This window comes from Alligator mississippiensis, chromosome 9 (assembly GCF_030867095.1).
Source record: "Alligator mississippiensis isolate rAllMis1 chromosome 9, rAllMis1, whole genome shotgun sequence".
In the NCBI taxonomy this organism is placed as follows: domain Eukaryota; kingdom Metazoa; phylum Chordata; order Crocodylia; family Alligatoridae; genus Alligator; species Alligator mississippiensis.
The window spans coordinates 18590619-18614781 of NC_081832.1; the positions used below are offsets into that span (position 1 = coordinate 18590619).

The following is a 24163-nucleotide window of genomic DNA, read 5'->3' on the forward strand; positions in this document are numbered from 1 at the left end:
TGGGCTTAAAACATCAAATTTAAGATTAGTAGATTATCTGTTTCCATCATAAAGAATGTGGTAGCTAAGTGGTTTAATTTGTATCAGGAGCATTGGTTCAAATCATTGCTTGGATTGTATCACAGAATCAAATTCAGTTGGATAGCTGTAGCCAAGGCTTTAGAGGTTGTTTGTCTAAATCAAAGATAAACTGATCCATGATTACTGCTGTCTCCTCAAAGGATGCCTATAGATGAGTTGCAAGTCCTCACTGAGGCATGCTGACAGATATGGGGGGAAAGAAAGGGCTTTTTAATATTACTATGACCCAATTTCTGAAAGCATCAGTGGCTTGCACCTCTGAAAATTAACTATTTAGTCCATTTGTCCCATGAGCTCTTGCTCATTGTTTCTACTTCCTCTTTTTGCTATGAGTTGAACTAACATTTTTAGTTGCATGGGATGTTACCCAATCTGCTTTCTGTCCCCAAACTCACATTCAGCAGTGCCTTCCCTCTGCTGAATTGCTGCTTTTATCTGCCTTTTAGTAGCCTTTGCTAATGACATAAGTTAACACTATACATAAGCTTATTGCTCATTTCCCCTGTGCAGTAGGAGACCATTGCAAAGGCATTACAGGCTTTTTTGCAGACAAAAGAGCGGAGCCAGTCTGAGAGATGCTAATCAGATGAGGCACCATGGTCTAGTGGACATCAACAAACCTGGCCTCTATTCATATCTCTCTGCTCCTGACCTACTGTGCAACCTTGGGCAAGTCACCTCCCCTCTTTGTGTGCCCATGATTCCCCTCTTACCCTTTGTCTGCTTAGGTAAGCTCCCTAGGCAGATGCTGTCTTTCACTGTATGTTTGTACAAGTGCAGCACAATAGGGCCCTGATCTTGGTTGAGACCTCTAGATATAAAACAAACAATCAATTCCACACTGAAGACAAAACAACATAGGATGATGAACAGAGCCATGTTTATTGGAGGGCACTGAGAGATGAATTAATACATTAGCTCAGTACTGGGGGGGGATGCTAGCCAAAAACCGTGAGTGCTCTTGAACAGGTAGTCTTATCCAAGGACAGTCAGTAGCATCGGTTTATGTAGAGTAGGTCATCCTTAGCAAATATGATTAACTTCTCGGAAAGGAGGTGACAATAAGACCTGACAGGGGTGAAACAGCAGACATAATTGACTTGGACTTCCACAAGGCTTTTTGTGATACTGTATTGCATAAAAGACTTAAGGCTAATAAGTCTGGCGTTGATAGTGAAATTCTCAATTGGGTAAAAAAAAAAAAAAAAAGACTTGGAAACTGAGGTTAGACAAGTTAGAAAGTAGTGGTAAATGGATACAGATGGGGCAGTAGTGGGAGGTGAAAAGTGGAGTACCCCAGGAAACAGTCTGAGGTTGGGGCTTGTTCATGCATCAGTGACCTAGAGGAAGGACATATGAAGTGAAGTGTGCACATCTTCAGATGACACAAAACTGTGAGTGCTAATGAAAGGTGAAGTGGGAGACCTCATTTGAGGGGGCAAAGATAAAAATAGGTAAATGAACCAATAAGTATCACTATGCAATTTTGTATTAAAAAATAATAAGTTTCAAGTTAAACTTGACAAATGGTAAGGTATGCATTTATTTTTGGTCAAATGGACACATACTACAAAGCAATGATCAAGGAAGAAATGGGAAATAAGAGCAGAGCAAAACAAAACAAAACAAAAAATCACATCTGCTAAATGCCAGACAGTTGACAAAGCAAAGGTATGAGGAGGGTTTGTCTAAGTAAGGACTGTGATAAGGCTCTACAAAAAGCAGGGAACAATAATGGCTACTACCACTGGATTAATTAATCCACTGATTAGTGAATGGCTTACTCATATATTTATATGTAGTCCTCGCCTTTGTGAGGTACAAACATCTGAAACGATCAGAAAGCTTTTTTTTAAGCCTTAACTCTTGGAGTCAAGTGATTTTATATGAATGTCAGCTTATCTAATCTTTGCTTTGCCATAAATGAATAACAATATTAAAACTATACAGCCCCAAAAAATTACATTTAAGGGACTGTTAAATATCAGACAACCCATCCCAGAAAAGCACTTAACCAGACACTGAACATCAAAAGGACTTAAGCATAAGCTTCAGTGCCTTGCTGATCAGTCATTTTGCAGCGTGAACCCTTTTATACAGCTCTATGGTGTAGGCTTGGAAGACATAGGGTGTGGAGACTAAATGATCACACTGTGTTCCCTGTCTTGTTTTCCTTAAGAGCAAAGCCATTTCACCTATGTCATGTCTAACTTGTAATTATCCTTTGTCTGTTTCAGGAGTTGTGCATGCATTTAAATTCCTTTTTGTGTCCCCTCCCTCTACAGCATTCACCTCTTGCTTCTGATCCCTATCATCATTATTTAAGGAGAAAGGAAGAAGACTTTTTTCTTTATCTGCACAATTTGACATAGAAAACAATTTTTTTGGTTATGCTTCCTATGTTAAAAAGCCCCCTCAAACTCTTATTTTATGGTCTTTAAAAAAAAAAAAAGGCATAATTTGACACATCCCAGAGGCAGCATAGCGCTCAATTACTTGATGAGACAGCTTTGTGGATCACAAACACAATGGCCCCTGAGAAAAATACAACCTCCAAGGCCTCAGCTAGAATCTCTTTGATGCAGAAGGGGTTATTATTCTGAATATTATGCAGAGACTCAGGTCAAGTTCTCACTAATTTAGATTTACTTCTATATTATCCCTTAGATGTTTCTGTAATACACACACACACACACACATACACACACACACACACATATATGTGCGCGTGTGTGTGTGTGTGTGTATATATGTATATAATGTAAATGTAAATACGAGCTCACGGAGCAAGGTCTTAATTTAGAAAATCATTTAAGCTTATGCTTAACTGCAAACATATTAACATCAGTGACTTTAATCAGTTTACTCACATGCTTACAATAAGAATATGCTTTTTACTGTGAGTTACCTTGTAAAAACTTATTAGCTTAATTGCATTTATCCTGTTACAGTTTAACGTTTTAGTAAATTTTCAAAAAATCATATTTCATGTTGCCTATACAGTAGGCATCATTAAAACTCAGCATTCTGCAAACCAGGTAACTAGAAGAGTCATTAGTATCTGTAATAACTAGAATAGCTGGCTGAGTTATTCATTATAACCAACTTATTCAATCAATTTATCCTTTTTTCTGTTCAAAATGTGCATGGGCATAGTAATTTTAACAAATTTGCTCATTATTCACATCTGTTCAATGAATAACTGATGCAAACAAATTACAGCCTATTTGCTTGTGATCTGCTCATTGAATTTATTTATCAGCTCTCCACTTGATTTGTGTGACTGGTCACCCAAAGTACATGATCTCCATTTATTAGAGCTGATCAACAAATCATGAAACAAAGACTGCCCTAGCTCTGAGATTTCCTCCTTTTTTCATTCAAAATAATCTTTACCTTTTCAAGATTTGTCAAATCATTTACAGCACCATTGCCTGTCAACAACAGCAGCTTTCTTTCCATTTCTGATGATAAGACAGATCCTTGGGCTTACCGTCCAGTTCTTAGCACAACTATTTGAGCCTATTATTCAATAAGGTTCCCTATAGGAAAGAGAGAGAGAGACAGTGAGAGTGAGAGAGAGAGAGAGAGAGATCAGCAAGGAATATAACTGTACTTATTATCAAGTAGACTATAGATAGTATTCCTTAGAATGCATTAGCAGGACACTCCCAGATCACGTGTAGCAACTTGTAAATGTTCAAGTGTGATGAATTTACATATGAATTATTGATTTTATTTTCTTTAATATATTTTCTGTTAAATGTTCAGGAAGTGAAATTGCACTGGGATTTCATATACCTCTGAAAGTTTATTCTTTATTAGACAATGTTGTAACTGCTGAGGCAGTTTATTAATTATATGCTTTTGATCAAATACCATATTTTATAGGACAGCAGTAGGTTCTGTGTTGGAAAATGTTGCTCTGTAGAGACTTGTGTAATGAGAGAGAACTTCCCTTGAAGAATTAGCAAAGACAACTGAAGGTTTTAAAATTATGTGCAAATTCCAGAAAACATTCATTTTCATAATTTAAAATGTTTCACTGACAGCACAGAAATGCTTTGAGTTTGTTTTTTTTAAATCTGTGTATAATAAAGCAAAGCAAAATTAAGAAAGGAAAAAAAAAACCTGTGGCTTTCTATTTTCAGAATTTTTTTCTGTCTTTCTTTCTAAACAAAATCGTGGAAAAATCCTTCTGATTTCACAAGCATATTGATCTTAATAGAACTGTGTATTCAGGTACTATATAGTTCTGTCATAATTACTCCAGCCAGCTTACACAATTGTGTAATTAATGATTCAGCCCTATTTGGAGAAAAAAGAAAACCATGGCTGGGATTAGATCTTCTCATAAGGCAGCTTTCTTCTAGTATATGCTGCAGTGCTGTGGCAAGGAAGTCTGGCACCCAGGGTGAAGCCTGCAGTAGCAGCCCACCCTCACCCTGTGCACAGATCCAGGGGACATGTGCCCCCCCCCCCCCCAAGCTTGCCTGAGAGTGCACACAGCAGCAGGAGCCGCTCTCCCCCTGTCTCCGTACCCCCCAAAAGGAGCAAATCACAGCTCTGTCCTGTGCCCTGCCCCAGTTGGGCAACACTGGTTGGTGCCCCTTTGCTTTGGCACCCAGGACGGTTGCCCCCTGGTCCTGCTAAAGCACTGGTATCCTATCACAGAGGCCTTGCAGTAGAAAGCCTAATTGGATGGAATTTGAGGCATAATGTCTGGGAACCACCTCCCACAGTCCTTAACAAAGCATTGTTACCAAAGGAGAGTTCCTAGCTAGCTAGGATTCACTGATTCAGGTGAGACTCCAGAAGGCCCTGAGTGCAGTTTACAGCTGCTCTCCCCTTGCAGAATCCTAGCTCCCCCTCCCTTGCATTAACTCTCACTCTGGTCGGGAAGTGAATGAAATCTAATCTTTCTTATACCTGTATTTGCAGGAATAAACTCAGAGGTTCGGTCTTACTCCTACTGAAGTTAGAAGCAAAGCTCCCACTGAGCGGCCTGAAGTTGAGTGGGAAGGGGACACCAAACAGCTCCAGGAAGGCAAGGATAATCTATTTTTCTCAGTCCCCTTCTACTTCAGGTGAAGAGGAAACAGGGCTGGCCCACAAGTTTTGGGGCCCTGTGCAAGATATAGTTTTGGGGTCCCCGATCCATTGAAAAATCAAAATTGCGGTTAATTGCAATATAAACTTACTGAAATAAAATAGTTGGGGCCAGGCTGTGCACACATGGGCTTTATTGTGCAGGGTGCGGGGTGGGGGCAGCACCTGCTGGGGACACCTGGGTTACCTCCCCATGGCCAGGAGCGGAGCCGGGAACTACTGCCCCACTCAGCCGGGAAGGGCCTCCCTGCTTGCATCGAGCCCTTTAAACATGGTGCAGGCAGTGGGGTGCAAGCAGGGCACAGCCCTTTGGCTTCAGGGCCCTCTGCAGCTGCAGGTTCTGCAGGATAGGACGGGCTGACCCCAAGAGGGAAAGCATTACTCAGAAGAACCCCACACTTTCCCCTGCCTCCCCATTGTGAACCGTCACAAAGGATAGACATGGTCTTAGTTTTGGATTGTCTCTTGAGCTAGAAGAGCTGTGTCACAGATAAAGGGATTACCCTGTTAAGGATGCTCATTTTATCTGTTCTATTCACTACAGTTTGACACCTGCAAGAAACATTGTGGAGAAGAGATCAGTGACTGTTTGGCAAACAAGGTGTGTGCAGAGCCAAAAGACTCTATTATTAGTGATTCACAGAGTTGGCATAGAGAGCTAAGATTTTGTTGATAGCTTGTTTTCAAACCCAGAAAGAAATGTTGGTCTTTAAAACAAGGTTATTCGGAGCTATTGGGATACAGTGATCCAGCAACTAGTCCCCTTATGGTGAGTGAGCCTTATCATGTTACAAAGGAGGGGAGGATTTATGGAAGTGGCACTGAATTATTGACTAAGTCTGCCCTACCTTCTCTAACTACCAAACACATGGGTAACCATTACACAGTACATTAAAAACCAAAGAAGATCCCCACAGATTAGATACAGTGCACTAATACTGGGAAGGAGTGTATGTGTGTGTGTGTGTGTGTAGGGGGAGGGAGAGGTTGTAATTTTGACCTGGAAAGACTTGTTAGCACTTCATCCCACATCCAAACATTGTCTAGAGTCACACTCACTGCTCCCTGAAAGCTGGTTCTCAGAGTTGTCATCCCTTTTGACAACTCTTAGATAGCTGCTAACACTACTTTGACTCATGGGACAACTGTGCTTTCTGCTCAGGACAGTCATCCGGAGCCTCCTTTTTCCCCCCTGCAGCTTATAATCAACAAGAGATCTTGGAAGCGAGCTTGAAAATCCAAAGTATGTGTGGTAACTGCCTACGTAAGCTTGGTTAATTTAATTACTTCTGGGAGATTGATATCTCTTACTGCTGAGCCACATTATTATTACTAATGTCAGCCACACCTGCTGCATACACAGGTTCAGACAGGAAGGCTGACGCTTCACTCAGCTGGGGCACAGAGTGCAAATATCTCTTGAGATGAGGATGAGAAGGTATAAAAGCAGGACTTCTGGCTGTTTTCTTCAATGTGGGAACTCAGATTGGTTGGGAACTCTAATTCTAAGAAACAACTTTGCTTTTTTGAGTTTCATCCAGTGCTCAAAGGAAAAAAATAGGTTATGATCCTCCCTCCAACCACACACCTATACAGGCCCAGTTTGTGAACTAGCTGTATCCAAATGAGTCCATGCACAATACACTGCAGAGGGTTCAGTTTAGCTCCACTGAGACACAAAAGGCATTCAGAGGAGATTGCTACTAAATCTGTTCAGACCTCAGAAAAGGTTTGGTTTCAATCAGAATTGGCTCTTATTTGCAACCCACTTTGCCTGCAACTCTGCCTGCAGAGACTAATAAAACACAAAGATCTGCAAAAGTCATTTAGGTGCTTCCTTTTTCTTACTCCTCTTGGGTGATGTGTGGTCTGAGAGCACATCTGGGCATGCAGCTCTCTCTTACTCTTCTGTTGTGTGTACAAGGATGATGGCAAAGCATTCTGCAAACTAGCTAAGGCTAAGGGCAATCTATTTCCCTGTTCCACATCATCCTTATTATAGCATACATCTTTGAACGGTCTCTATGGTGCATCTATAGACAGTTCTAGAGCCTAGTCTTATAAAAAAGGAGGACATCCAGATGGTTCTCATTTAAAATGCATGATTTCATTCAAACAATTGTAATTCAATCCAAGTTCCAGAGCAGCCCTTTGCAAATAGAAGTAATGTATTTTCATAGCTAATCTCAAAAACAGCATTTACTTCTTATCACTTTCTGTGTCTAGAGTTTTCCTGGTGTCCATGGAAGGGTTAAAGCTATTCTGAAACCATGTCTTTCCTTTCTGAGTTTGATTAACTGATGCTTGAAAAAAAGCAGTGAGCTAGGAGCTGTGAGAAGATAGGGGTAGTACCAGACAGACAGACAGGCAGTTGGAGACATGAGAGTCTTTTTAAGTTCCTGAAACAGATCTGAATGAGGTCTAAATTACACCAAATAATGTGCTTAAATAAACTGCTAGCAAAGGAAACAGCTGTCAGAATATTATACTTCTGTGGATCCAACTGCATACCCTACAGTCACAGAACAGAAAATTACTAAATGAAGATTTAAAATGACAAGTTCTGTGTGCAGAGGCAGCTGCAGGTAAAATGCCAGAGTCATTTAAACTGACTGCTTAAGTGTCCCATCCACTGAGTGTTGACATTTGCACTAGTTAGCTTCTGACCTTTCCCCAACAACACATCTTCTCATCCACTAAATACAGCAGAGTCCAGTTCCCACCTATAGAATCAAAACAGCAGCTAAAATTGGATTTGCTGCTCTTATAACCCTGGTTTAAGGAATAATGAATTTCATTGAACTAAACTGCATCTTTTAGGTAACAATTAAAATGTTTCTTGTCCTGGCGGTAAATTGTGCAACAAGTACACGCACTTCTAATATTAATAGGGAATATTACTTTTGGAGAGTCCAAGAGAGCTTGAATCCAGACAGTTATTTCACAACCAGAGTAACTCTTTTCTAAATTACTATATTTTGTATCAGTGGCTTAACCTAAAATTGTACAAGCCGTATGACATATCAAAGAACAACTGATAACATTTGACACATTCCAGATACAGCACAACATTGAAGGCTGAGTGCCTCTTCCTTCCTAGCAAATGTGAGGTGGAGCGGAATCAGTTTTATAATATTTTATTTGTCACATCTTTTATCTGCACCTAGAGCTTTACAAACACAAATGCAACACACATCTCTGTGCAACACTGTATTATCCCCATTTTACAGTTGGACAAGCTGAGACAAAATGCAAGATTATCATAGGTTCATAGTTGTAGGGTCGGGAGGGATCTGAGCAGATCATCAAGTCCGACCCCCTGCCCTGGACAGGAATGAATACTGGACTTGTGTGACCCCTGATAAGCTTAAGTTCATATGACCCCAGCTAGGTAATTATCAAGCCTCCTTTTAAAGACCCCTGAGGCAGGAGCCAGCACCACTTCTCTTGGAAGCTGTTTGCAGATCCTGGCCACCCTGACTGTGAAGTAGTGCCTCCTGACGTCTAGCCTGAACCTACTCTCAATCAACTTATGGCTGTTGTTCCTTGTTACTCTGGGAGGTGCTCGGGGGAACAGGGTCTCACCCATTCCCCCCTGGTAAGTTTATAGACGGCTAGTAGATCCCCTCTCAGCCTTCTCTTGTGAAAGCTGAACAGATTCAGGTCCTGTAGCCTCGCCTCGTAGGGTCTGCTCTGCTGCCCCCTGATCATGAGAGTGGCCCTCCTCTGCACCCTCTCAATACTGGCCGCATCCCTCCTAAAGTGTGGTGCCCAGAACTGGATGCAGTACTCCAGCTGTGGCCTGACCAGTGTCGCATAGAGGTGGAGGATCATCTCCTTGGCCCTGCTTGTGATGCATCTGTGGATACATGACAAGGTGCAGTTAGCTCTACTGACTGTGTCCTCGCATTGGCGGCCTATGTTCATTTTAGAATTGATAATGACTCCAAGATCTCTTTCTGCCTCTGTGCTTTTGAGCAGGGAGTTCCCCAGCCTGTAGGTATGCTGCTGGTTCTTACTGCCCAAGTGCAGCACCCTGCACTTGTCAGTATTAATCCCATCCTATTCACATTCGCCCATCCCTGTAACCTGTCCAGGTCTAGCTGTATCCTGTCCCTCTCTTCTAGCATGCCCACCTCACCCCAAATCTTGGTGTCATCAGCGAATTTGAACAGGGTGCTTTTCACCCCCCTTGTCCAAGTCGCTAATAAAGAAATTGAACAATACGGGCCCGAGGACTGAGCACTGGGGGACCCCACTGCCCACATCCCTCCAGGCCAAATATGACCCATCCACCACCACTCTCTGGGTGTGGTCCCCTAGCCAATTTGTGACCCATCTGACTGTGTAGGCATCAATGCCACAGTCCTTTTTAATGAGAATGGCGTGGGAGACAGTGTCAAAGGCCTTCCTGAAGTCCCGAAAGACTCATCCACCATGACACCTGCGTCCAAGGATTTTGTGACCTGACCATAGAAGGCAATCAGGTTGGTTTGACAGGACCTGCCTCTAATGAACCCATGCTGGTTGCCCTTGAGCATCATCCCCCCTGCTGGTCCCCCACAGATGTGCTCCTGGATAATTTTCTCAAATTATCACTTCTTCACAACTAGTGGCAGAATCAGGAATAAAATCTAGGGACAAAATTCTGGGGTCTTTGAAATCAATGGCAAAACTCCCTTTTGACATCAGATTTAAATTTTTTAGTCCCCAGGTCCATATTCTAAACTAGAGGTGGCTAAGCTGTAGCACAAGTGGCATGGGCAGCCTCTGTGTGTGGCATGCAGCAGGCTGGGACAACACAGTGGCAGACAAAGCTAGGTGCAGAAAGCAGAGCATCAGATCAAGGAGGGAGCACAAGGAAGGAAGCAGAAAGCAGAGCAACAGCTTAGGCAGGGAGCAGAAACATGAGCAGTACCTCAGATGAGGGAGAAGGATCTGAGTGGGACTCAGGGAGGTTGTGGTGCTAATATGCAATACATCTACCAAAAAGTTTGGCCCCCACCGTTCTAACAGTTGGCTTATATATAGTCACCCAGTCTGCTTACCCATGCATAGGGATAATATTGTATATATTATAAACAATATAGTATAGTATATTGATATCATGTAAATTTACATAAGTCAAAACAAATATGCCAAGACAGAAGTACAATATCATAGAATCATAGAAAATTAGGGTTGAAAGGGACTTCAGGAGGTCATCTAGTCCAACCCACTGCTCAAAACAGGATCATCCCTAACTAGATCATACCAGACAGGGCTTTGTTGAACTGGGCCTTAAAAGCCTCCAAGGATGGAGAATCCACCATCTCTCCAGGTAACTCATTCCAATGCTTCACCACCCGCCTAGCGAGAACATTTTTCATAATATCCAACCTAAGCTTCCCTTGCTGCAACTTGAGACCATTGCTCTTTGTTCTGCCATCTACCACTACCGAGAACAGTTTAGCTTAGGGGAGGGCAAAATATGGCCTGCAGGCTGGATCTGGCCGACCAGGTGGTTTCATCTGGCCGCAGACACCCACCAATTAATTGTATGCTGCCCAGCCCACACTCTTCATTTCCACCTTCCTGCCCAGCCTGCACTCTTCACTCCCACCCACCACCCTCCCACGCTCTTCACTCCCACCCTCCTGCACAGGCTAGCATGTATAGCTTCTGGGTGGGGCCACCGCTGCCTCTGTGGAGGGGCCTGTTCAGCTTCCCTGGCCTCCAGTCACTCCTCCTTGTGTCCCTGCTGCAGCAGGGTTCCCTGCCATTTCCAGAAGACTCCTGTGAGCTGCACATGGTGGCAGGGTGTGGCAACAGCAGCTGGCTCCATCACACAGGGCTTTCCCCCATGGCGCCTGTGTCCCAGGAGCTGCACATGAGCTCTGCATGATACGGGAGGGCCAGACTGGCTCTGCTCCTTGCCACCACGTGAAGCCCCCGGTACTGGCTAGAGCTGTGCGCCACTTAGTGGGAGCACCTGTGTGGACCATGAGCACTCTGAGGGCCCAACACCAGCTGTTGCTGCCACTGCCAGTGGCAGGGGCTGTGTACCATGGGGGGAGGCATGTGGGGGGTCCCCACACCCACCACTATCCCTCACACTCCACAAACCCCACAGCCCCCCACAACCCTCCCACATATACACATGCCCACACCCCCAACATATCCTACATGCCCCACAGAGCCACACCCCCTCACAAACCCCCCACATACCCAGCCCACCATACACACACGCTCCTCCCTCCCACACACAAAATACAAGGATAGGACTTTATTTTTGAGCTATTATGCTATCACCTCTATATACACTATGCAAATGCACAGGACAAAAATATTTTTTGAAAATAAAATTAAAATACATTATAGTAGATGTTTGACTTTTAGTATATGATTTGGTTTTTCCTGGTTCCAAAATGGCAACCCCCTAAAAAGGAGTACTTCTAGGGGCAAGGGGAGGGACTTCCAGTGGCAAAGGGGTTAGGGAGGTGGGACTTCTGGTCCAAAGATGGAGACCAGGGGGCAGGGTACCTGTCAAGTGGCAGGGCTACCATGTGGCCCTTGACAGCTCACCAAAACTTATGAAGCGGCCCTCCAGCCAAAATAATAGCCCACCCCTGGTCTAGCTCCATCCTTTTTGGAACCAAGCTTTAGGTAGTTAAAAGCTACTATGAAATCCCCCCCTCAGTCTTCTCTTTGGCAGACTAAATAAGCCCAGTTCCCTCAGCCTCTCCTTGTAAGTCATGTGCCCCAGCCCCCGAACCATGTTTGTTGCCCCCCTCTGGACTTTCTCCAACTTGTCTACATCCTATCTCCAGTGGGGGGGTCCAAAACTGGACACAGTACTCCAGGGCATTTATACACATGCTCCAGGAGTTGGGGAGGAGGCTCCAAGAGCTGCTCTAATTAAAGCACCTTTAACAGCTTTTGTATCAGTCTCCCCACACTTAAAAATGGCAGCAGGTTGCTTTAACTAAAGCTCATTCGATGAGCTTTAGTTAAAGCACCTCCGCTGCCATTTTAAAGTGCAAGAACACTGAAACATGAGACGCTGGAGTCTGCTGGAGTGTGGTAGTTACCACGCTCCATCAGATTCAATTAATTGAGCCTGCTCCAATGCACTCTAATTACAGTGTGTCAGAGCAGCCTTGCTGCTCATGTATAGGCACCCCCAGATATGGCCCCACCAGTGCCAAATAGAGGAAAATAATTACCTCTCTCAATCTGCTGGCAACGCTCTTACTAATGCAGCCCAGTATGCTGTTAGCCTTTTTGGCAACAAGGACAAACTATTGACTTATCTTCAGCTTTTTGTCCAACGTAATCTCCAAGTCCTTTTCTGCAGAGCTGCTGCTTAGCCAGTTGGTCCCAAGCCTGTAGCAGTGCATGAGGTTCTTCTGTCCTGAGTGCAGGACTTTGCACTTGTCCTCATTGAACCTCATTAAAATTTCTTTTGACCTAATCCTCCAATTTGTCTAGGTCACTCTGAATCCTAGCCCTACCCTCCAGCGTATCTTCTGCTTCCCCCCAGCTTAGTGTCATCTGTGAACTTGCTGAGGGTGCACACTCCATCTTATCTTCCAGCTCATTAATGAAGATATTGAACAAAATTGGCCTCAGGACTGACCCCTGGGGCACTCCACTTGATACCAGCTGCCAACTAGACATCGAGCCATTGATCACTACCCATTGAGCCAGATGATCCAGCCACTTTTCTATCCACCTTACAGTCCATTTGTCCCACCCATACTTCCTTAACTTGCTTGCAAGAATGCTGTATCAAATATCAATATCAAATATGCCAAAGAGAAAAGTACAACGGGGAAAAGCTTGCTAATGCTTTACATTACAGAGACACTGATAAGGTCAAGAGGCCTTAAATTTAAGTGGTCTTAAGCACATGCCTAAATATTTGACTGAGTTGGGGTTTATAACAGTACTGATGGGGAACTGGGCCTATTTAGATTGGGGCAAACTGGTGATTAGATTTTGATCCTGAGCATTTCAGTAATGAGAAAAGTTAAGTTGTGCCTGGTAGGGGGATGAAAGAACATGTTCAAACTGATCTGTCCCTATGGCATCGTAGCAGCTGTATTTTTGGAAACTGCAGTTCTTTACATTTCTCTTTCTCCCGGCTCTGCCTGTGGACCTCATTAATCTCCATAGTATTTGCAAGAGAACAATTACCCTAATTCAACCTGGCTCGGGTAAAAAAAAGTTTGAAACTTTCCCCCTTTTTTTGTTGTTTTTTTGTTCCTCTTTCCTTTCCTTTCCCTCCTTATTCTGGAAATTCCTGGCAATTTAACACTTAGCTACTTGTTAATGATATTTCCAGAGCTAAGTTGTTCAGTACATTTCGAGAAATGGTATGATTAATAGCAGGGCATATGGAAGCTCTCTGTGGGCCAGGCCGCTGCTGTTGCATTGACCTTGTTCCATAGCGGATGATCTTTCTTAACACTAGAGAATCAAAATTAGAATCCAAAGATATAGGGATAGGCTTTTTTTCAGGCTTTTCTGCATTTGATCGACTACCTCATTCTCTTTAACAATGAATGTATGAAAAGATTCCCCCTTGAGAGCCAAAAATAAGGAATATATGAAGCGACCTGTGGATGTAGATTAAAAATGAAAGGATGGTGACGAAAGAGGCCCTTCTTTTTGTGACAGACAACCTGTCACTCAACGGCTACAAAAGTCAAAAGCCTAGTGCTAGAGTAGGGTGAGAGTGGCTGAAAGTTGAGTAAACTTCTCTGGGGTTGGTTTTGCTCAAGTTACTTTTGTGAGAGTTCAGAAGGAAAGGGTGAAAAAACAATTTTCTGACATGAAAATGTTTCCAGGAAGATTGACTTGGGAAACACAAAGAACTGCCCCTCCAAAGTAAATACTAGGCTCTGCAAAGTAAAATCAACTGGCTCCTCCAAGAAAAAGAAGTTTCAGAAGTCTTATAATCTGTTGGCTCCTGTATATTGCTTTAATAGTCTATCCCCTCCCCACAACACAAGGCAATTCCTTTCAATTTAAAGCTCAGTTCAGATAGTGTTGTGCCAGTTTAAAAAGTAGTTTTTAAAAATGGTTTTATGAGATTCTGCCAGTAGTGTAACTGGGCACTGGCTTGAGGGGGGAGGCATAAAAATAGCAGCTGCTGCAGCTACCAAATAGCCATTGCCATTGCCCAGAGCACACAGGTTCTGTATTTATTGTTTCTTTTTAATCCAAGAGCAAATTGGCTCAACTGACACTTTCTATTTACACTGCTCCCTCCACCCTAGTCTCAGTCTTTGCAAATTTTGATTCTGAAGGTCAGATTCTGTCCTCAGTTACATATTTCCAAACCCACTAACTTTAAATTTTACCCCACCAGTAGCTCCTACACCTGCACCTCTCCTAACAGCTCTGTTTTATAATGCATGGGTCAGATTCAAGTCCAACTCATTCTTAGTACTTAGAATGAAAGTTAGTAAAAAGCTTGGTTTGTCTTAATAGAAACCAAATGTGACCTTGAATATACACAGGAAGCTAAATTTGGCAAAGAGTTACCCCAGTGTAAATCTGATACAACTCCAGTGATTTTCATGGAGTTAATCCAGATTTACAGGAGGGTGACATTTTTATATAGTCTCATTTCCAGTGAAATCACACTTAAAAACTTTCAGAACTTCAGTTTCTTTTAAAGAGCACAAAGGGTTTAAGCCAAGTTCTCCTATCTCCAAACAGCCCTTTGCTGCTGAGATTTTCCCCTATTCTCTGCTTGTCTCTTTCCTTTTGCAGCTTTCAGTCTTGTCTCCCTCTCTGACTTGAGAAGTCTTCTAGGAGTAGCTTTGACTTTGCAGTGAGATTTTATTTAACATGACAAATGCAAGACATGGCTTTCCTGAAGGGATGACATATTGGCCAGTGTTATAATTCTTTCAAGCCTACATTAATTCTTATTAATGCCGTTAGCATAATGTATGGGCTAAGGAAAGGAAGGAACACAACTTAGTTTTTTTAGACAACTGCTATTCCCTTTATCCTATATTGTGTCTTTCCATCAAGAGGTTGCCTTCACAGTTGAGGCATTTACAAGGTGTGAACAAGCATTTTCAGGACCCAGCTCAGGTTTAGGTAGCTTAGTTGGAGCCTCCTAAACCTGAGTCAGGATCTGCATGTGCAAGCATTCACTGCTTGCTGGAAGAAGTCACAGGGACTTAGAGACAAGTACACTGGGGGAGGGGCTACTAGGTCCACAGGGGGTAAAATAACAAGTCAAGGGTGGGGGGTGGGGGGAAAATGGTAAAAATGGCACAACCTCAGGGCTGTGGAGAGTGGCTGGACTTCCCAGCCCTGGGGCTATGCTGTGAATGTGTGCAAATGTTCAGTAGCCTGGAATAAACTTCGATAGATCAATTTAACCCCATGCCAATCTAAATTTAGTTCATGTTGAAGAAGAACTAACTTCAGATTGGGGGCACCATTTTTAAGATAACACAAGTCCTGTGAATGCTTATGCACCCAGCCATTTAAATTGCCCTAATCTTGGCAAGTGTAATGTTTGTACATATGTCAAAACACAAAGGGTATGCCTACACTGCAGGTTGGAAAGCACGCAGAGAAATCCAAGCTAGCTTTGAATTATCTGCCTTGGACATTGGTAGCAGTCTAGTTAGTAGTGATCTATCCAAAAAACAGGATAAATTAGCCCATGCTGAGTTTTGGGTTGCCACAGCTGGACAGTTAGTGGTTTCTCATCCTGTTGTATAGTGACTACAGGTCATTAACATGATGCCTGTGGTTAAGTCCATCTCAGTAAACAAAGCACTTAAGCAATGTGATTAACTTTAAAGGCTACCTATACACATGCTTGGAGGTTGGGGAGTGGGGGGTAAGCAGCCGCTCTAATTAAAACACTCCAGCATCATGTGTATTAAACCCCTGTGCATTTAAAAAAATGGTTGTGGGACTGGTGATCTAAGTATCATTCAATAAGGCTTAGTTAAAGCACTGCACAGACATTTTGAAATGTGTGGGGGCCTCAGACACATGATGCTGTGGTGACACTGCAGCTTTCTAATTAGAACGTAGAGCCAACTAGATTAATTGAACACTATTTAGAACGTTAGTACTAAATTTAGAAGGTTAGTGCTAAACACCAATTAGAATGCTAACAAGCACATGTATAGGAAGCCAAAGAGCCTAACGTACTGAAAGTGGGTCACTTACCCAGCTTTCCTATTGAGGCCAGTCAGCTCCATGGTTGGATTTACAGACTGTTTGTTTTACCTGGGTAACCTTCCACAGAAAAGACAAATAACAAAACATGTGAGTGTGCAAACCTCAAACAATTGAACAAACAAAACTCAAAAGCTCTGGCTTTCCTTCAGACCCTGAGAGACATTACACAGGCTCAGTAATTCCCCCTAAGCACTACACCTCCCTCTTCTCCAGGAACTCTTAACTCCCCTTCTAGCTCCATCCTTGAATACTGATCCTCAGCTGCAGCTGTTCCCAGCCTTCCAGCATGTGCTGTGGTAAAGTGCCTCTGCCGCATGGCTCCGAGTCCTTGCTTGCGCACCTCCCCTGAGCGCTCCTATGCGCTGTCCAGGATCAGCCACATGTGGACAGCTGTGTAGGGGCCCAGAGAACAGGCATGGGCTAAGAATGTCATCCTCATTATCCTCTCCATTGAGCCCCAGCCTTGTGCATATGTACAGGCCCCCAACTGGTCCTGGGAGGAGGTTGGCAACTTCATGGTGCTCTGGGCCTATGTCAACTGCAGAGGCAGTTCATGTGAGGTGGGTGCTCAAGTGCCCACATTTATGAGGCTCTATTGGGTGGCATGCATGAGCAAGGGCACTCCTGGTTGGCCTGACAGTGACACATTAAGGTCAAGGCCTTCCAGGCACAGTAGATAGCCATGACTGACTACAATCATAGGAGGGGGTTCTGTTTGTGGAGCAGGGAGGGATGGGGGTGGGTGTTGTTAGGGAAATAACTTTTTTTTGTTTCAACCATGTGTGTGTCCTGAGAGTGGTGATAGGGGTGGGCAGGGGCTAGGGGCTGTGGGGGTGGTGGGGCAGGCAGGCTGAAGTAACAAGTACAGGAGGAGGGGCTCGCCCAGGGCCTCCTGCAGCCAGCCAGTACCTGGCCCCTGCTAGTGGGTAAGTGGCTTTTCTGGGGCCCGGGTGTGGGGAGGACTGCTGGGGTCAGCAGGGCCAGCACCATGGTCAGCAGGAGCATGGGATGCTGGTCATCAATAGCAGGGGCAGGAGCAGCCCTGCCATAGGGAGGCAAGGTGGGCAAGGAGGGAGCTGCCACATGCTGCCCCTGCACTGGGCACATGGCTCATGGGCAGGGAAGGGACCGGCCAGGGATCAGAGTTTTCAAGATGTCTGCCAAGTGCTGAGAACTGACTCTGGTTTCAATGTGGCTGCTTAAGCGCTGGCAGCCATGTGGCTGGAGGATGGAGCTCCCCTCCCCCCCAGTGGCCACAGGGGCATATGGCAGGGTTGGAGGGACTTGGCACTAGTTTTAGTGTGCAGTAAATTTAGTTGCACATAAATGCATGTGTAGACGTGCCCTATGTAAATTAAATAAAGAGCATTCATTAATAATGAAGGTGGCGTGTTCCAAGCTTTTCCAGTTATATTAAGTAACTGAGGAGCTGCTTAGATCCAACTTGTACAAGATGCTGGGCATATCTACACATGCATTTGATCCTGCCTAAGTTTACACTTGTGTAAGCTACTCTGGAGTAGGCACTTTTGGGCAGGTGTCTACACATGCAGGGATTAGGGAGAAGATTTACTGCCTTGCAATGGGCACTTGTTGCCATTGGGGAGGAACTCTAGGCTCCCCCTGGGTGCTAGCGCAGGGGCTGGCGGGGAGCCCTGGACTAGGAAACAGCTGTCTTCTAGCCCCAGGGGGCTGCTTGCTCCTGGGGTAGGGACACTGTCCCCCTGCCTCGGCAGCATAAAGCTCCTGGCCTTGGCTCCCCAATCAGGGGCAGGGCACTTTGAAAGAGTTGCAGGGGAGGGGCAGGTCCCAGCCACCTGCCCTGATCTGCCATTTGGGCAGCTAGCACCTAATTGTCCCTGACGAGGACAGTTTCCAGTCCCCACTCTGCAAGCTGGGTGGAGGCTGGACAGCTTGTTCCAGAAGGGTCTCCCAGCACCAGCCCTGCAGTTGCGGAGCTGGCACTGGTAGATAAGGGTTTCCCAGAGTCAGTCCCATGGTCACAGAGCTGGTTACAGATTTCATAGACATTAGGGCTGGAAGGGACATCAGAAGATCATCGAGTCCAGCCCCCTGCCCCAGGGGCAGGAAGTCAGCAGGGATCATAGGATCCCAGAAAGATAAACATCCAAATGTCTCTTGAAGGTGTTCCAAGTAGGTGCTTGAACCACCTCCAGTGGCAGTCTATTCCAAACCTTGGGGGGTTGGACAGTAAAGAAGTTCTTCCTTACGTCCAGCCCAAAATGGTCATGGAGGAGTCTGTGACCATTCAACCTTGTCATCCCTTGGAGTGCTCTGGTGAATAGACATTTCCCAAGATCCTGGTGAGCACCCCTGATAAACTTAGGTGCCCACGAAATCACCCTGAGCCTGCGCTTTTCCAGGCTAAAGAGCCCCAGGGTTCTCAGCTTGTCATCATAGGGTCTGCTTCCCTGACCTCTGATCATGCACGTGGCTCTCCTCTGCACTCTCTCAAGCTTCTCCACATCCTTTTTGAATTGTGGAGCCCAAAACTGGACGCAGTACTCCAGCTGTGGCCTCACCAAGGCCGAGTACAATGGGAGAATGATGTCCTGGGATTTGCTTGAGAAGCATCTATGGATACAAGCCAGCATTTTGCTTGCTTTATTAGCTGCAGCATCACATTAAAGGCTCATGTTCATCTTGTGGTCAATCATGACCCCCAGGTCCCTTTTGTCCATAGTGCTAGCCAGTGTATCACTGCCGATCCTATAAGGATGCTGCAGGTTTTTCCTCCCAAGGTGGAAATTTTCGGTGTTAAACACCATCAGGTTCTCATCCGCCCATTTGCTGAGCCTGTCAAGGTCAGCCTGGATCACCCTCCTGTCCTCAGGTGTGGACGCTTTACCCCAGAGTTTGGTGTCATCAACAAACTTGGCCAGTTCACTTCTGATACCAATGTCCACATCATTAATGAAGATGTTGAATAGTGTAGGCCCAAGGACAGAGCCTTGAGGGACCCCACTGGTCACAGCGCACCATGATGGCTGACTTCCTTCAACCTCTGTGTCCTACCATGGAGCCAGTTCCCCAGCCTGGCCAGTGGATCGTGGTGAGGCCGAGGCCACAGTTAGCCAGTTTTGCTAAGAGGTGATCATGGGATACCAGATTGAAGGCCTTTTTAACGTCAAGATATATGACATCAATTTTTTCTCCCTTGTCCAGGTAATAGGTCATCTAGTCATAAAAGGAAATAAGATTGGTTAAGCAAGACCTACCCGCAACAAACCCATGCTGGTTATCCCTCAGGATGCTGCCATCGATTAGTCTGTTAAGAATGGGCTCTTTGATAATCTTTTTTAAGACCTTCCCCGGGATAGAGGTCAGGCTGACAGGCCTATATTTTGCCAGATCCACTTTCCTCCCTTTCTTGAAGATAGGCACCACATTGGCCTTCTTCCAATCTTTGGGCACTACACCAGAGTGCCAGGAGTTCTCAGAGATCCATGCCAGGGGCTGAGCTATGACTCTAGCCAGCTCCTTGAGTACCCTGGGGTGTAAACTGTCCCTTGGGTTGCAGCATATGCCCATCTGCATGAAGCTGCTAGTAGGGTGGCTGCGGCTGGGACTGCCTACCCTAGGGGGCTCATAGGCAGGGCCTTGGGCCCTCCCACTCACCCTCCTGCACAAACTCCCACGCTAACTCATGTGCTGGGCCCAGAAGCGCGCCTGTTTGCGTGTCCTGTTCGCATGGCTCCCTGGGGGGCTGGGTGGAGTAGGAACCAGGGCAGGGTGAGGCCCTCCTCGGCTCCACTCAGCCTCCCCACAGCTGGGCTATGTCCCTCCCACCACGGGCCCCGCTTACTTCCAGCAGTGCTGGGGGTTGGCGGGGTGCGCTGCGGTCGCTGGGGGGGCCTCGGAGTGTGGAGACATGACATGCTTACACCAGTGTATCTCCTGCCGCTCCTGGGGCCAAACTGAGGGTTTTTTTCCAGTTGGCGGGCCCTTTTAAACTCTGCGGATGCGCAGTGGGCCCGCCGCCAGCAACATGCCACTTCCTGTCAAGGGAGGCTCTACCTGGGGGTTTGAGGGACCCTGATCTTCTGGAGAAGGACTGGTTAAGTACCCTCTCTCCCTCTTCTCTCTCCCCTCTCTTTCCCTGGGGGGCTGGGCCAAGTAGGAGATGGGGTGGGGTGGGGCGAGGCCCTTCTTGGCTCCACTTAGCTGCCCTGCAGCTGGGCTATGTCCCTCCTACCATGGGCCCCACTTACCTCCGGCAGTACTGGGCATCAGCAGGGTACTCTATGGTCGCTGGGGGTCACTGGGGGGGGCTCGGGGGGGGGGCATGATGGGCTTACACCCGTGCATCTCACGCCACTCCTGGGGCTAAACTGATGTTTGCTACCTGCAGATTAGTAATGGTGCAGTAGTGCTTGTGTAGACACCTCACCTGGAAAAAAATCTGCTCCCGGTCAGCCATGCATGAGGGGGCAGGAGAGAGCTCCCTGCCCCCAGGAGCTGCCTGCCAGATCTCCCAGCCCCCAATTACAAATCTCAGAGTAGGGGGTTTGGGGCTTCCTGCTGCTGGGGCAGGGGGACGTAGTCCACACCCAGGCTCCTGTAGCAGCTCTGTGGATTTCCACAGAGGACATCTAAAAAATTAAAATGAAAAATCAATGGGAGATTATTTGCCAATTTAGACAAAAAATTTCAAAATTAAAAAAACACTTTTCCATGCCATGTTGAGACAGAGACAATATCTAAAAAAAATTCAAACAGAAACCTGCCCCTTAGATCTGGTCAATCTTTTTTGTTTTCCTCCAATAATGACCATTTAAATTGTTTTCCATACATTAAACTTAAATTTCAAAATGAAAGGTCACTTTAGTCCAGAAAAAACAAGCTCTTAAATAAAAGAAAATGTCTAAAAAGCATGTTTCAATAATCTCTGACTCCTGCCTGTCTTTCACTCCTCATTTTTTCCCTCCAAATGGGAGATTCATTGAACCAGATGAACTGATCTGATGGATAAAAAAATATTTTGTAGAAACCTTGACTCCATTTACTGCAACTCTTCCTTGAAAGGACACAACAACAAATCAGAGGGGAACGAAGATAGCGAACCAAATTGTTCCTGCATTTACAAGAGTGCAATTTCATTGTTTTCACTGGATTTGCACTAGAGATGTTGTAAGGTAGATTTGTTCTAATATCTCTTCACTGAAAATTTCTATAAGTATGAGAATGATTGTAAATTTGTATTGACACTTTCAAAACATGCTTTTCTTGATATTTTAGAAACGGTGTTGTTACAGACTAGCAGTGAACTGAAACTGTGAAATTAGAGTGGTGAAAACAAAAACAGAAAAGAAATGCAGAAATGCTGGGATACATGGAGAATCTTAACCATGGTTTTCATTGCAACTCAGCAGGGCATTTAGCACATATTACATTTTAAACACATGAATACCCATACTGACTTCAAAATTAAGCATGTGCTGTAGCCCCAATTCACTGGAGCAAACAGGCCCTGATTCAGCACAGTCCTGAAGCATGATCCTTGACTTTCTTTGACTCAAATAAGGCTTAAGTGCATGTGTAAAGTGCTTTGCAGAATGGGAGATAAGTGAAAAAATGGTTAAAGGGCATAATATTAGCTGTGCCTAATTCATTCCTGGTAGAAGCAGCCACTGAAGTAGCACCTAGTATATCACCAGTGGATTTTAGCAGATACAAACTCTGCATGCGACTCCACAAAGAGTTTCCAATTTCTAGTGGCATAACTGATCTCTTGATTCAGTTCAAGTATTCCTGTTAGTTATTTTATTTCTCTCTCAGTGAGATATGCACTAGACACAGTAATCAATGGAGGTTTTTGAGCAACTATGAAATTCAAAATGTTGCAAAAAACAGCAATGAAATCTTTAAGATGTAAAGCTGTTTTTCTTCCCCTTCTTCCTCTCTTTTAAAGAGCTGGTAATGAGAAGGAACTAGCCATTTTCCAAGCTGCCAGGGTTTCAGAGGGAATGAGATTTGAGAAAAAAATAATGGCATGCTAAATATGTTGTTGAAATGCACTGAGAATGTCTTTATTTTAAGAGGAAAATAGCTTAAAATCATGTAAAACAGAGGTCAGGCGTGAGCAGGAATGTGTCCATGGAGAATTGTGTGTATACAGAAAACTATCCACAGATTGAAAATATGCACAGTTAGCACTGAATGACTAATCTGAGTAAACAGGGAACTTTAGAGGGAATTATTTGCTTTTGTAATGTTATTTTTGGGCACACTTCATTATTTTACATTTTATAATTTATCACACTACTATATTCAGTGAAACAAGTGAATATGACAACATGCTTTGCTACAAATTTTGGCATGAGAACAGGAACACGATAAAAACAGGCTTTTGATTTTTTTTTTGATGATTTTGTTGATTTTAATAGTAATAGCTCATTGTTGTATAGAGAATTTAGGGACAGTAAAATTTTTTGAATGTATACCAGTAGAGTTCAAAGCCTACCTTTTAACTAACTATAATTTTCAAAGTCCTCTATGTAGTGATTTGGTCTTATGACTCCAACTGAGTTTATTGGGAAGATGGTTATCACAGGGCTGATACCTCACATATAACGCTTTGAAAGTTTGCTTCTAAATATCTAATCCAGGAAGAAAAAACAAGAAAGAAAACTCTACTGTAATCCCTTTTAAGTGTCTTTACCAATCTGGCTCTCTCAGAACTTTACAGAGAAGAATCAAACAAGGCTAAATAAAAGAACATCCAAGGGTGAAGAGCAATTGAAGCAGAGATCCAGGAGGATAGAAATCCCATCTGTGCAACCATAAAAGCATATTAAGTTACAGTATAGAAGACCAAACTATATAGATCAATTGTAAACCTAAACTTTTAATCAGCTAAAGAAATGGAGCCTTATAAACTTTACTGAAGGGGGAAGTTCTCTCACTGCAGAGCCTAATAAACATAGCCCCCCAGAGGTCCCTAAAAATGGCATTTTGAAACTGGAGCCCTCATGAACCTGTTTCCAAGGAGCATGGGAATAAAACAAATAAGTAGAATTGTATTCCCTTTTCTAAGCTATTTAGAAGGAGTGATTTGGACCGTGGAGATGGAAAGGAATTGGGTCAGGCCTAAATTGAATGATTTTGAAGTCAATGGGAATCTCCCAGTTGTTTCAGTGGGAGCTGGTTCAGATAAATGACTATTACAGTTGGTCAGAAGAGTCTGACAGAACATTTTTTTCTGCCTGAGAATGCATCAAAATGTTTGCAGGATTGTGATGGTTCTGATGACCTTTCATTTTGGTGAGGAAAAGCCTGAAATGAAGCATGTCAAATATTCTGTTTGGACATCATCAGAACTAAAAATTTTGAGTTTTCATTTCCAAACCCATACACACAGAAATATATTAAACTTAGGTTCTTCACCAGAAAGGATGAAGAACGCATGGCCCAGGGTGGTTTTAGGTCGGGGAACATGACTGTCTACAAGGAAGGGGTGTTACATGAGGGATAGCACCTTGTCAGAAACCTTAGCATTTCCAAATCCAAGGGGTTAAAATAAAGGTATCTTTAGAAAGAAGCATTTTATTTCATTTAAACATTGATGATTTTTCAGCCTGGCAAGCAAGACAGGCTTATTGTGCAGTCTCTAGATGGTTCTGTTTAAATTGCATTTGCATGGATTTTCTATTTTTCTATTTGCTACAGTGTGTTAAATAAATCTGCTATTATTTAAGATAATTTAGATTTATTGAGTATTACTGAGGATAATTACTCTGAGCGATGC

At 44.2% G+C, this 24163-nt stretch overlaps 1 long non-coding RNA gene across 1 annotated transcript; it reads right to left on the minus strand.

Moving 5' to 3' along the window:
• Nucleotides 1-935: 935 nt before the first annotated feature.
• LOC109282483 (uncharacterized) lies at nucleotides 936-23974 on the minus strand. The gene is made up of 4 exons (XR_002089486.2): nucleotides 20807-23974; nucleotides 16384-19593; nucleotides 3478-3623; nucleotides 936-1149 (listed from the first exon to the last, which is right to left on the minus strand). It is a non-coding gene; the product is annotated as an uncharacterized LOC109282483 (long non-coding RNA).
• Between the last annotated feature and the right edge of the window lie 189 nt (nucleotides 23975-24163).